Raw genomic sequence first — 12,275 nt, 5'->3', positions numbered from 1 at the left:
TTAAGGGGATGTCTGCCAGAACTCTACAGCAAAGTTACTGGATTTTCTCTTTGTAATTAATAAGTAACCTCTGAGAAGATACTCTTATGTGAATATCATGTTTCTCAGCAAAATTTACACAGTATTTTGATGATTTTTGCCCTACTCATTTCTTACTGTGAGAATTGCCAAATTGTAATTTTCTAACTCAATTATTTATTTTATATTTGTCAGTTGCCATTTTACTATAACAAAGAGCTCTTATTGTCTCATTTATGTGTTTTTAATTTCTTAATTATAAATTTAAAAATCTAGAACTGGGTGCAAGGTATACTCATTGCTACTAAGGTGTCATGTTTCCAGGGCTTTTTGAAGGACATAGCTAGAATATAAATTTAATGTACACACACACACACACACACACACACGTCTACTTTATCTATCATCTATCTATCATCTATGGATCTATCTATCTATCTATCTATCTATCTATCTATCTATCTAGTTAGCTAGCTAATGTATCCTAGATATCTGAAAAACCACTAATTTATACTAACACCTTCAATTCAAATAGAACACCATATGCTTAATTTTCATCTTCTCTCATTCCATGTTTAACTTCCTTCTTTACTTATTTGTTCAACCCTAGAATACAGAGAAAGAAATATTAAACCATACTTCTAAAAATTTAGCAACTAGATTCACTATTTCTTTACAGTCTTGAAATCTTTAGTCTGACAGTAGAGAATGAAAAAACAATGTTCAAAGGTTACTTTTTGAATTGGTTGTCACACTCTCATTAAGTGTAGTTATGTATTCATTTGAAACACAATTAAGTTTATGAGTCTTTGTTTGTATTCCATTTTAGTATTTTCCCCACATCATTTTTTTTTTGAGTATATAAAGTACTAACAAGGTTCTGAAGTCAGAATTATACAAAAAGATAGAAGAGTATCAGGCCTTTACCCTAACCTTCTCCTTCACTTTCAAATACTTCATAAAGATAATTGCAAACTAGTTTTTAGTATATCTTTCATATATGTGCCTGTGGTGGTGTATTTTGTTTTTGAAAAAATAGGCAAATATATATTCTTATTTCCTCTTCTTTCTTACAAAATAGCTAACATGAAATATGTTATATTTTGATTTTTCTCACTTTGCTTTTGCACTTAGCAATACATATGAAAAAGCACATCATTTCATTTCTCATTATTTATTGTAGTTTTACTGTAATCCATTGTGTGGGTGGACCATAGTTTATTCAACCAAATTCTTATATATGAGCATTTAGGTTACTTCTGATATTTTGTAATTTCAATGCAATTAATTATCATATATATATATATTTTTTTTTCTTTTCATATTGTTGGCAGTGTATCTACAGGGTAAATGATTAGAAATTGAACTGCTGGGTCGAATACATATATAGTTTTGACAGATCTGCCAAATTTCCCTCCATAAACGTACCAATTTGCATTCCCACCTGCAATGTATGGGAGTGCCTGTTTTCCCACAGCCTTGCCAACAGAAGGTGTCAAACTTTAATTTTTGCAGTCTGAGAAGTGAGAAATGATATCTCCATGTGGTTTACATTTGCATTTCTCTTATTATGAATGAAACTGAACATCTTTCAAATGTTTAGGAGCCATTTTGAATTATTTGCTCATTTCTTTGGCCATTTATTTCACCAGGTTTAGGTCTTTACCCTCTAAATTACATTAAAAAAATCCATATATATATATATACATATATATATATATATGTATATATATATACACACACACACACACACTGTATATACATATGTATATATTTTAATGGATTAATATACATACAAAATTAGCCATTTATTTGTGATATATATTACAAATATTTTCTTCTAGTTTTTAACTTATCTTTTGCCTTTGTTTATGTAGCCTTTTCTAGGCAAATGTTTCTGTTGTTATTGTTGTTTTTTAATTTAATGAAATTACATTTATTTTATCTTGATTTTGAATCATAGGCAACATGTCTTCCTACGCCCAGGTCATAGAGAATTCACTTGGTTTTCTTCTATTACTTGTATGGTTTCATTTCTACATTTAGCTCTCCTATCTAGTGGGAGTTTATTTTTGGTTTTGTGAGATATAGACCAAATTTTATTATTTTCTTCCATATAGTTATGCAGTTTCTTCAGAACCATTTGTAAAATGTTTTAATTTTTTGCCGCAGTGATTTAAGATGATACATTTATCATATATTACATTTCCCTACATACTCAAGTCTATTTCTGGATTTACACTCTTCCATAGATGTGTCTTTCTACTCATGTTCTATTTTCACACTGGTTTAGTAGAATTTATATCTAGTAAGCCTAGTGCCACTTATAGCTTTTACTTTCCAGATTTTCTTTATTTTTTTCCTGTTATGTTTCCATATGAGCTATAGTAACAAGAAATTTTGTTGGTATAGATATTGAGATTGAGGGAATTTATAATTTAATTTAAGTAGAACTGACATAGTTATGATTTTGAGTCATTGAAATAAACAGAAAATATGACTTGTTATTTGTTCAAGTCCAGTTTTGTGTCTTTCTGGAGAATTTTAAAGTTTTTATTTTATAGGTTTTGCACATTTCTTGTGAAATTTATTCCTAAATATTTTTTCTTTTTTGTTTCTATTATATATGTGGACTCCTCTAGCATTAAATCCTCTGATTATCACTTTGTTTATGAAGGTTATTGATTTCTTTATATTGATTTTATGCCAGCTATTTAGTAAACTCTTAAAGTGTGCGTGTATTCACTTTATTATTCATCCTCTAAGGTTTTCTAAGAATACGATTATCTAAAAATAAAGAGGGTTTTCCCCACTTCTTTTCCAAAGCTATGTCTTGAATTGACTTATGTAATTGCGTTGGCTAATAGCTCTGATTCCGTGGTAACTAGCAGTGGATACAGTGGTACAAACTTGCCTTGTCTTAGTCTTATTGAAATGTCATTAGTGTTTTTCCATTTCCCGGCATCCTGAGATGCCAGTAAATGTATTTTATCATGCTAAGGAAATATCAATCAAACCCCAGAGTCTAACGTGTTTCTGAATTTAAAATCAGCAGTGAGTGCAGAATGTCAAAGTTTTGCTTTTGCTTATTTTTCTCTAGCATCAGTGGACATCATATTGTGTCTGTAATTTTCGTTTCGTACTGCCTTTATCATCAGATCATTAAAGATTTGGTACAATTTCCTTGTGAATTCATTTAGGCCTAGTTAATTTCCTCTCCTTTAGAGAAATTAGTAAGCTTGGGAAAGTAGACATTCTCAATATATTATCCATTTAATCTATAAAACTAGAAAGGCATGTCAGCCTTTGTGATCTGTAGGGCTCAAAGCAAGAACACAAATGGAGATCTACATAATATACCTAAATGTTTCAAAACTTCAACCCATGCAAACAAACTATAAAAAACAAATATGCATTTTATCTTTCTGCCTTGACAAAAATATCTCCACCAAGACCTGTAAGGCCAAATTTGAGTTTAGAATCTCATGTTCCTCAGTTTTGCTCTGGATCATGGCGTGCAGAGAGGTGATAACAGACGCCTCATCTCTCCTCTTCCTAATCAGGTACAGATGTATGTGGGTACATCTGAGGCCGCATGACCAAACTCTGCTACATTCTCCTGTATCTCACTGTCTCTGCAAAGAGCTGTCTCTTGTCCGCTCCTTGGGTAATTTGTCCTTAGGAGTGGGAAAGAGGCCCCCAAAGCCTCTGGACATGAGTTTAGGTTCATTTGAACATGAACTATCAGAGGGCCAGGTAAGCAGACCATGATCAAAAGGGGTAACATGGGTTTGGTGTTCAAAGTGCACTTGGCCCTATGAAATCCTTGTCTCTAGGAGAGACGCAGGGCTAGAGGAAGGCCAGAGTGATCCTATAAAGGCTGTCCTTCCTCAGCCTGAAGGAGTAATGCAATAATGTTAAAGCATAAAGCAAAAACGATTTGGCCTATCAAATGTGTGTGTTATGTGTGTGTGTGTGTGTGTGTGTGTGTGTGTGTTGTGATATAAGTCAGAGTACAGACAAGGAGATTTTCATTTGATTACTAGTAGTAAAAGTCTTTGAAAAGCAAGTTGACTATATATATTAAATAGTGATTACACATTTGTGAATCTAAGTTTAGAAAATAATGTTAAAAATTTTAAAGCTTTAATTTTGGATATTATCTTTGTAGAATTATATGTGATGGCCCAAAAAGGAAAACAAAAGAAATGTCCAACACTAAGAGATTAGCTGAGCAAATTATTATGCTTTCACCAATTAGAATATTATTTAAGCATTAAAATTGTTATTTGAAAGAACTATATAATCCCACAGAATAATGTTTATGGCATAATATCAAGTAAAAATAATATATAAATTATATATAATTGTACATATGATTTGATTTAAACTGGGTTAAAATAATCTTTTCATAGAAATAAAGGAAAGAATAAATTATGCACAATGTGTAATTCAAGGCAAAAAAAGTTATTTTCAAACTTCTTGGAGAAAAGGAAAATCTGCACAGTGTATCAGTGTTTGTGTTTGAGTATTAAGACTAAGGATGAATTATTTTCCCTGATTTGCTTTTCTGAGTTTTCAGGTTTTCTTCCCTGAGAATGTATTACTACTATAATGAATAGAAATATGATAAGAAGGTCAGACCCACTATCTCTAAGGTACTTTCCAATTCTACCACAGAAATATTTTTATCCCTGAATAATCAAGAGCTTGCTATGTTCTTTACTCTTATCCCTGTCTCTGCCACGTGTATTAATCCAGGATTAATCGTTGATGCCTGTCTTGAAATACATGACATTAGCTAAGCTCTCAAATAGATCCTGAAATTTTGAGGCAGGTTCCTGTGTCAGACAGCCAATTTCCTCATCGTAAACATTCATTAAATGTGTCTGATAAATTTTCAGTATACGCAGACTGAATTGAGGTCCTGAACATCAATGTAAATTTGCATCCCCTGCATTGCCAGAGATTTTGTTCCAGCTTAAGAACATATTGGATACAGTGGGGGTATCTGAAAGAGTTAGAAATTGTCTCAGCTGACAAATTTTTTTTGTTCGTTTGTTTTGCACCAGCTCCTTCCAGTACGACCTCTTGCTCCTGATGAAAAATGAAATCAATCTACCAAAAGATTTTAATATTATTAAAAAGCTTAGTTTCATGATATTTTTCCTGGGATTTTTAAAACTTCCTCTAAGCTGATAGTCTGCCTAGCTTAGGTCCAGATCAGAACTTGGTATTTCTGCAACATCTTTGGAGGATACACTGCTTGATTCTGAAAACGGAAGGCAGCACTGGACCCAGCATACACTTCAAAGTCAGTCAGAACTGTCTTCAAATGGAAGCTTTAGCATTTACTATCTGCCTAGCTCTGTACTGGTTATTTATTTCTTCTGCATTTCAGATTAGAACTCTGCAAAATTTGAATAATTGTCCTTACTTTGTAGACCTGTTGCAAATATTAAATGATGCAATTTTAGAAAATCTCTAGGAGTTCAATAAATTAAAATTTTAGTAGTTGTAATTGTTTAGCGATGTGGATGCCAATATTATGACCTAAAAAGTCAAAATTGAAATGTTAATTTTTTGCAGAGCCCAATGTGTAAGTATTGGACTAATGGGGTCAACTAATGGGGAGAACACTTATCCATATGGATGCTGACATTGACTCAATGGCTGAAAGCTCAAACGCTAAGAAATGTTAAACTAGAGTAAAGATGATAGCATGATTGGTAGCAATGAATTCTGGGGCCTCAAAATTATAACACTAGCTATGAGGTTGAAATAAGAAGAAAAAGATTCTTCATAGGAAAACATGACAGGGAATTAGATATATGGATAAATAGATCAACTTAAGAATCACATGATTAATAAACCATTATGGGTTAATGTGAGACAAACATTTGTATTTTATATGATGGTGGAATTTGTCCTTGCTAACCCTTGATATAACAAAAGCTTGATATAACAAAATAGTGAGTCATTGCCTTGGTTTAATTGTCACATTATAAACTGCCAGCAAAAAGAGTTACCACATAATTTTACTATGGATGTTAAATGAAATGATGCTTTTAAAGCCCCTAGCCAAATGGTTGGCACCTGTGGGCACTCAGTTATCATAGTCCCCTTTATAACCACAGCAACTTTAGAATCAAATTCCCTCCACAAAAACGGACATTGAATTATAAAACTAATTATAAAACTAATGCTAGCAAGTGAGAAAAATCTGAAACAAGACAGGCCATTTTCTACTCCAGTCTCTTTTGCTGTACTGGCCTGAACACGCTTTCCTGGAGTTCTGATGTATATCAGGCAGGAGTGTGACAAATGAATCGTCCCCCCAGGCTGTAATTTCATCCTGGGGAGGCTTCCAGATGCAGATATTACCTGGGTGTTGCACTGTGAGAAAAACGAGGAGCAAAAGCAATGCTACCATGCTTTAGCCAGTTTATCAGAATCTTCCAGATTCTCAGATAGAGAAGCCCCCTCCCCCCAACCTATAACTCCCTAGATGCTATCTGCACATTAACACCACTTTAAGGAGCTTCGTGGGGGATCCCCTTGAGTGTCCTTAGAACATATGGTATGTGAACTGAAACAGAGAGCAGCTGTGGCCCCTATTTGCTCTGTGGCCTTATATAAGTCACTTAGCGTCTCCAAGTCCTATTTGGAAAACTGCAACAAAATTTCCTGTCTTGGCTACTATCAAGGGTCATATGAGGGTCAAATGGGATAATGGACCTAAAAATGCTATGGGGAAAACAAAATGTAATTGTTTGTAGAACATACACTAAGATTGTTATCTTCAGAGGCAAAGAAATTACACTTTTAAAGGCTTTTAAATAATGTTAAGAAATATGGCCTTGCAGACACAGCCAACAGCAAACCAGTAGGAGCAGTGAGCGAAGCTGCTCAGACTGATAAGGACATAATTGAAAACCTTTAGAAGTCACAAGAGCTGCTTTCGGTCTTCCTCAGCTAGCATCTTCCCTTGTTCCTTGCATTATTTGAATTCAGCTACTGAAGACCTGAATTTATTTTTCTAACTGATGTTTTATCCTGCAAATGCCTCTGACTATAACCAGAAGAAAACCATTAGATAGTGAAGATGAAAAAGAAGGGAGAAAGGAAAGATAAAGAGGAGACAGAACATTCTGCAGAGTGCCCCAAGGCCCCAGCCTAGGAGGGCCACTCTGACCTTACCCATCCCCATGTTTTGACCTTATCCATCCCCGTGTTTTAGATCTTAGGAACCAGTGATCACAGAATCAAACATCATGGGTCCCATAGTGAGTGAGCTGTTCTTTTCTCTTTGCCCGGTGGGAAATTTGCATGTTTACTGGTTATTCTAGGATGATATTTATCATGTACTGAAAGTTTCAAGGGCTAACAAATACACTAGAAATTTGGGAGTGACTTAAGAAGGTATAAAATATTATCTCTTGACAGCAAGGTATTTTATAATGATATTGAGTCTGGTGGGCAGGGCTGTCCGTGTGACATGAAGACTAAATCCTCAACTGGCAGGGATTTTCTGATTTCTTGCCAAGGACAGAAGCATAAAAGGTTATTTTAAGGACAGCAGTATCTGCAGAAGTAATGCAGCAGAATTCTTGAAGATGGCTAGCTGAAATAGAAATGAGAGTGGCCAAGTACAAGGCGACTTCTGCAAGATAAAAGGTCAGAGAGATGTTATTACAGGCATAACCCACAGAAAATGGCAGGCTACCTTTACAGGACGCTATCCATATGGAAAGAAAGTCAATTTTCTGAAATGGCTATGAGAGCCCTTGCCCTTGATTGTCACAAAGTTCCAACAATCCTCAGATCACTACTGACTTACTACCAGTACAGGCCAAACAGAAGGGTCCCACAAGAGTTTGACCTTCTCCTATAAATGCGTAAAGTCAATATGCCAAGACCCACTACAACAGTCCATGGTTAAGAACCTGGTTCCCAATGTACAGATGAAGAAACTAAGGTTCAGAGAAGTCACAGAGCCAGCAAGTAAGCATTTATGACACCTAGAGTGCAAATCCTAGCTACCTGAGCTCCAAAGTAACTTATCTTAATCAGCTTATATATAGCTTCCTATTTATTACAAAGTATGAACCAGCAAGTAAGAACAGAAGGTTGTGGAATGTTAGAAATGTTACTCAACTTCTCTTGATTTTAGGTTTTTGGAGTTTTTAATGGTTTTCAAAAGAATTAATAATAACACCTAAGGCATGGCAGTATGCAATAATGAAGGCAAAAAGAAATTTTCCACATATTCTGAGCATTTTATTAATATTAGTGGATAATAATTTATCTCCAGTGCCTGGACCACTGTAGATATTCAACATATTTTACTAACTTAATTCAGTAAAGTATCTCCAAGTACTCAAGTATCTTTCAGGCATAAATTGATTAATCCCAAACAGAACAGGCACTGTTCCAAGAATTGGAAAAAACAGAAACACAGGCACAAACAGAACATGGTATATTCGAAGATAAATCAACGGGGCTGGTAAAAGAGATGGGACATATATCCTCACATTACATCATCATTCTCAGTACTGAATTCTGATATCTAAGAGGGAGGAAATTAAAATTGTCAGAAATGTTTTAGTGCCTTAAGACTGTCAAAGATAAGCAAATCACCACTTGTGTAAAATACAAATAAAATAAGTGTTGTATTGTCTAACAAGTGTAAAAAAAAATTATACTGCTTTGTTCATACAGGGTCTGACAATTAAGTTTGTGAACTTGTTGCAATGATGTTGCTAAACTTTTTTGATGTCAGGGGGATTATTCATTATGAATTTATACCAACTGGACTGTTAACCAAGTTTACTATTTGGAAGTGCTAAAAAGACTGCGTGAAAAAGACGAAAATGACTTGAACTTTTCACCAACAATTCACAGCTCTTGCATCACGACAATGCACCAGCTCACACGGCACTGCCTGTGAGGGAGTTTTTAGCCAGTAAACACATAATTGTATTGGAACACCCTTCCTACTCACCTGCTCTGGCCCCCAGTGACTTCTTTTTTCACCCGAAGATAAAGGAAATATTGAAAAGAAGACATTTTGATGACATTCAGGGCATCAGGGGTAATATGATGACAGCTCTGATGGTCATTCCAGAAAAAGAGTTCCAAAATTGCTTTGAAGGATGGACTAGGCACTGGCGTCGGTGCATAGCTTCCAAAGGGGAGTACTTTGAAGGTGACTGTAGTGATATTCAGCAGTGAGGGATGTAACACTTTTTCTAGGATGATTTCACGAACCTAATTGTCAGACCTCATATATTTCTTCAGCTAATTTTATTTGTGTTTATTTGTTAGAAATCATGCTTAGAAACAAGGGCAAACAAGACAAATATGATTCCTGTACCAATTGAGCTTATAGTCTAATGAAAGATACAGACAAAAAAATAAATGCACTTCTTACAATTTATGATCTTATAAAGTGCTATGAAGTAAACAGAATTTTGAGCAGCTTTGGTATTTCAGATAGGGTGTTTACAGTTGGACATTTTGGACATAAGACTAGATAGCTATGGTATTAAGAGGATCATTATTGATGGTTGGCTACATTTAGACTCCTGGTATGAAGAGGCAACTCAACATCCTTAACTTCTTTTGAGTAAGTTCAATCTTTGTTCTTAACATAATAGAAAGGATTTATTTTCCCAAGAGTCAGTTATTTTTAGTGCTAAAGAGTTCAAATGCAGTTTAAAATGCCAACCTGATACATTTTGACTGGGAAAATATGGCAAAGCATAATTTCCAAGAATTAATTATATCATCTGAGATACATGACAGCAGGATTTGCTGATATAAGAATTGTATCTGATAGAATCCATACAACAAATATAAAATGAAGAGACTAGATTGTTTAATAAGTATAATTATTACAAAGAGAAGACAACTGTGGTCCAATAGAAAGAGGTATAAAATTTGGAAATAGCAAGAACAACTGAAGTAAATCATTTTATCTCATTGAGCCTCATTTTTCTAATCTGAAAAAAAAAATGTGAGTAATAAATGTTGGGAACAAATGTTTCTTTGCTGCTTCTGATATTTCCTTCCAGGTGAAGGGAACACAGGGTAATAATTCTGACTTCTTTCTGCCCCCATTTGTTCTGCTTGCTCCAGAAAAATTGGAATGACTTCATTGGAATTGTAAATTTATGAAGAATAACTTGGGAAGGAGCTGTGAAAAGGGCAGGCCCACTCATGGGGAGGACACACTGAAGAGTTGATTGACAGGTGGGCAAGTCAATCAGTGTTAAGAAATTTGATGATATTCTTTAAGGTCAAAATTGAGATGATAAGGCAAAAATGTGCAGACTGTCTTAGAATTTTCATTTTTTAATATTTCATATTCTGGTGGGGGAAGAAAAGTTTTTTTAACTTCTCAACAATAATTTGTGATTTATAGTTCTGTTATGAGAATCATATGTGATAACATGAAACTGTTGCACAAACTTAAATCTGCATATAAATCTGTACTTTTTTTAATTTTAGCAGTATACTTTTTTATAAAAACTCAATCTTCAAAAGTAGAAATAATAATGGAAACATAAGATTGAGGCTCAGGGATTTTTAGGCACTTACAGGATGTCTCAACTTCAGGTGAAGCATGTTGTGTTTCTATTGATCTATGAGAGGCTCATTCCCATCTCTTATGTAATGGTCTCTGTTTTGAGTCGGATTGTGTCCCCCCAGAAAAGTTATGTTGAATTCCTAACGCCTGTTGCCTGTGAATGTGATCTTTTTTTGGAAATAGGATCTTTGCAGATATATTCAAGTTATGATGAAATCATACTGGAGTAGGGTGGGCCCTTATGTCAATATGATGGTGTCCTTATAAGAAAAGAGACACGAAGATATGTACACACAGGAAAAACACATTGATGTGATGATGGAGGCAGAGATTGGAATGATGCATCTACAAGCCAAGGAACAACAATGGTTGCTGGCAAACATCAGACAACTAGAAAAGGCAAGGGTTCTCCCCTACAGATTTCAGGAGCATGGCTCTGTCAATAACCCTGACTGCAGACTTGTAGCATCCAGAACTGAGACAATAACTTGCGGTTGTTTTAAAACACCTGGTTGTAGTACTTTGTTATGGAAACCCTCAGAAATGAATACATTCTCCACACCTCATAATAGGCAAACCTATGCATCACTCTCACTGCTCCACCAAAAAGATATTATTGTAAGAACTTCTGTTGTACAGCCTGGTATTCCTCAACCTTAGAGAATGCAGCCACAGGACCATGTCCCAGTTGACTCCACTTTCTCAGATGCTGCTGAACTCAATTCTACCTCAAACAACTTACCCAGGCCAGTATTTGTAAAGTAGTATTGTGTCCAGGAGCTCTGTGTTACAGAGGAGTCATGGAGGTCGAGTGGATGGCGAAGTGAATATAAGTGTGCTGACCCTCAAATTCAGGAGAGACCCAAAGGGAATCTTAATAATATGGTCATCATCTAGTATAAAGTAGTCTTGATTTTGTGGCTTACCAAACTGAACCTGTGTTTGAGTCTAGGTTTGGGGGGTCCAAGGCCTGAAAAACCATAGAATGTTGTAGCTAAGGGATCTACCATCTTTTCCAGTGCATCTACTTCTAATTTAATTTAACATCTTCTCAACTTAATATCCAGTGTTTACTCTCTCTAGGACCTTGGACCCCATGCCTCTGAGCCATGAGTCTTTTCCCCTTCTATTCTGTTCAGTCTCTTGATCATATAATATCCTGCATATTTTTGTCTCCATAGCTACAGATGATGGTGTTCCTCGAATCTAAAGATTCCCCCTGCTGCTCTTTGCCAATCCAGATCCAACCTTCAAGGCTCAAGTTATAATCAGCTTTCTCCATGAAAACCTTGATCATTGTAATCAAGATCAACTATGCCACATGATCTTATTGTGCAGCTCTTGTTCTTAAATCACCTTGTATCCCTATTCAGTGCTCTGGTATTTATGATGTGTATAGTGTGTGTGTGTGTGTGTGTGTGTGTGTGTGTGTGTGTGTGTGTGTGTTTAGGTGAGAGGTGGGGAGTGAAGAGAAGGTGGTAACCTTGTCTTTCAATAGGATTGTTAGCTCCCTTAGGATAGGTATACATCACAAGGATTTTAACAATTTTTTTTTTAAAGATTTTTATTGGGAAATTGGGGGGATGGGAACAGTGCTGGGGAATTGGGGAAAGGGGAACAGACAAGTTGCTGTCGTTTTGTTCTTCAGTCTAGTTGTGGAGGACGT

The sequence above is a fragment of the Hipposideros armiger genome, unplaced genomic scaffold (assembly GCF_001890085.2).
Source record: "Hipposideros armiger isolate ML-2016 unplaced genomic scaffold, ASM189008v1 scaffold_145, whole genome shotgun sequence".
Classification (NCBI taxonomy): domain Eukaryota; kingdom Metazoa; phylum Chordata; class Mammalia; order Chiroptera; family Hipposideridae; genus Hipposideros; species Hipposideros armiger.
Note: the sequence above shows the minus strand (reverse complement) of the source record.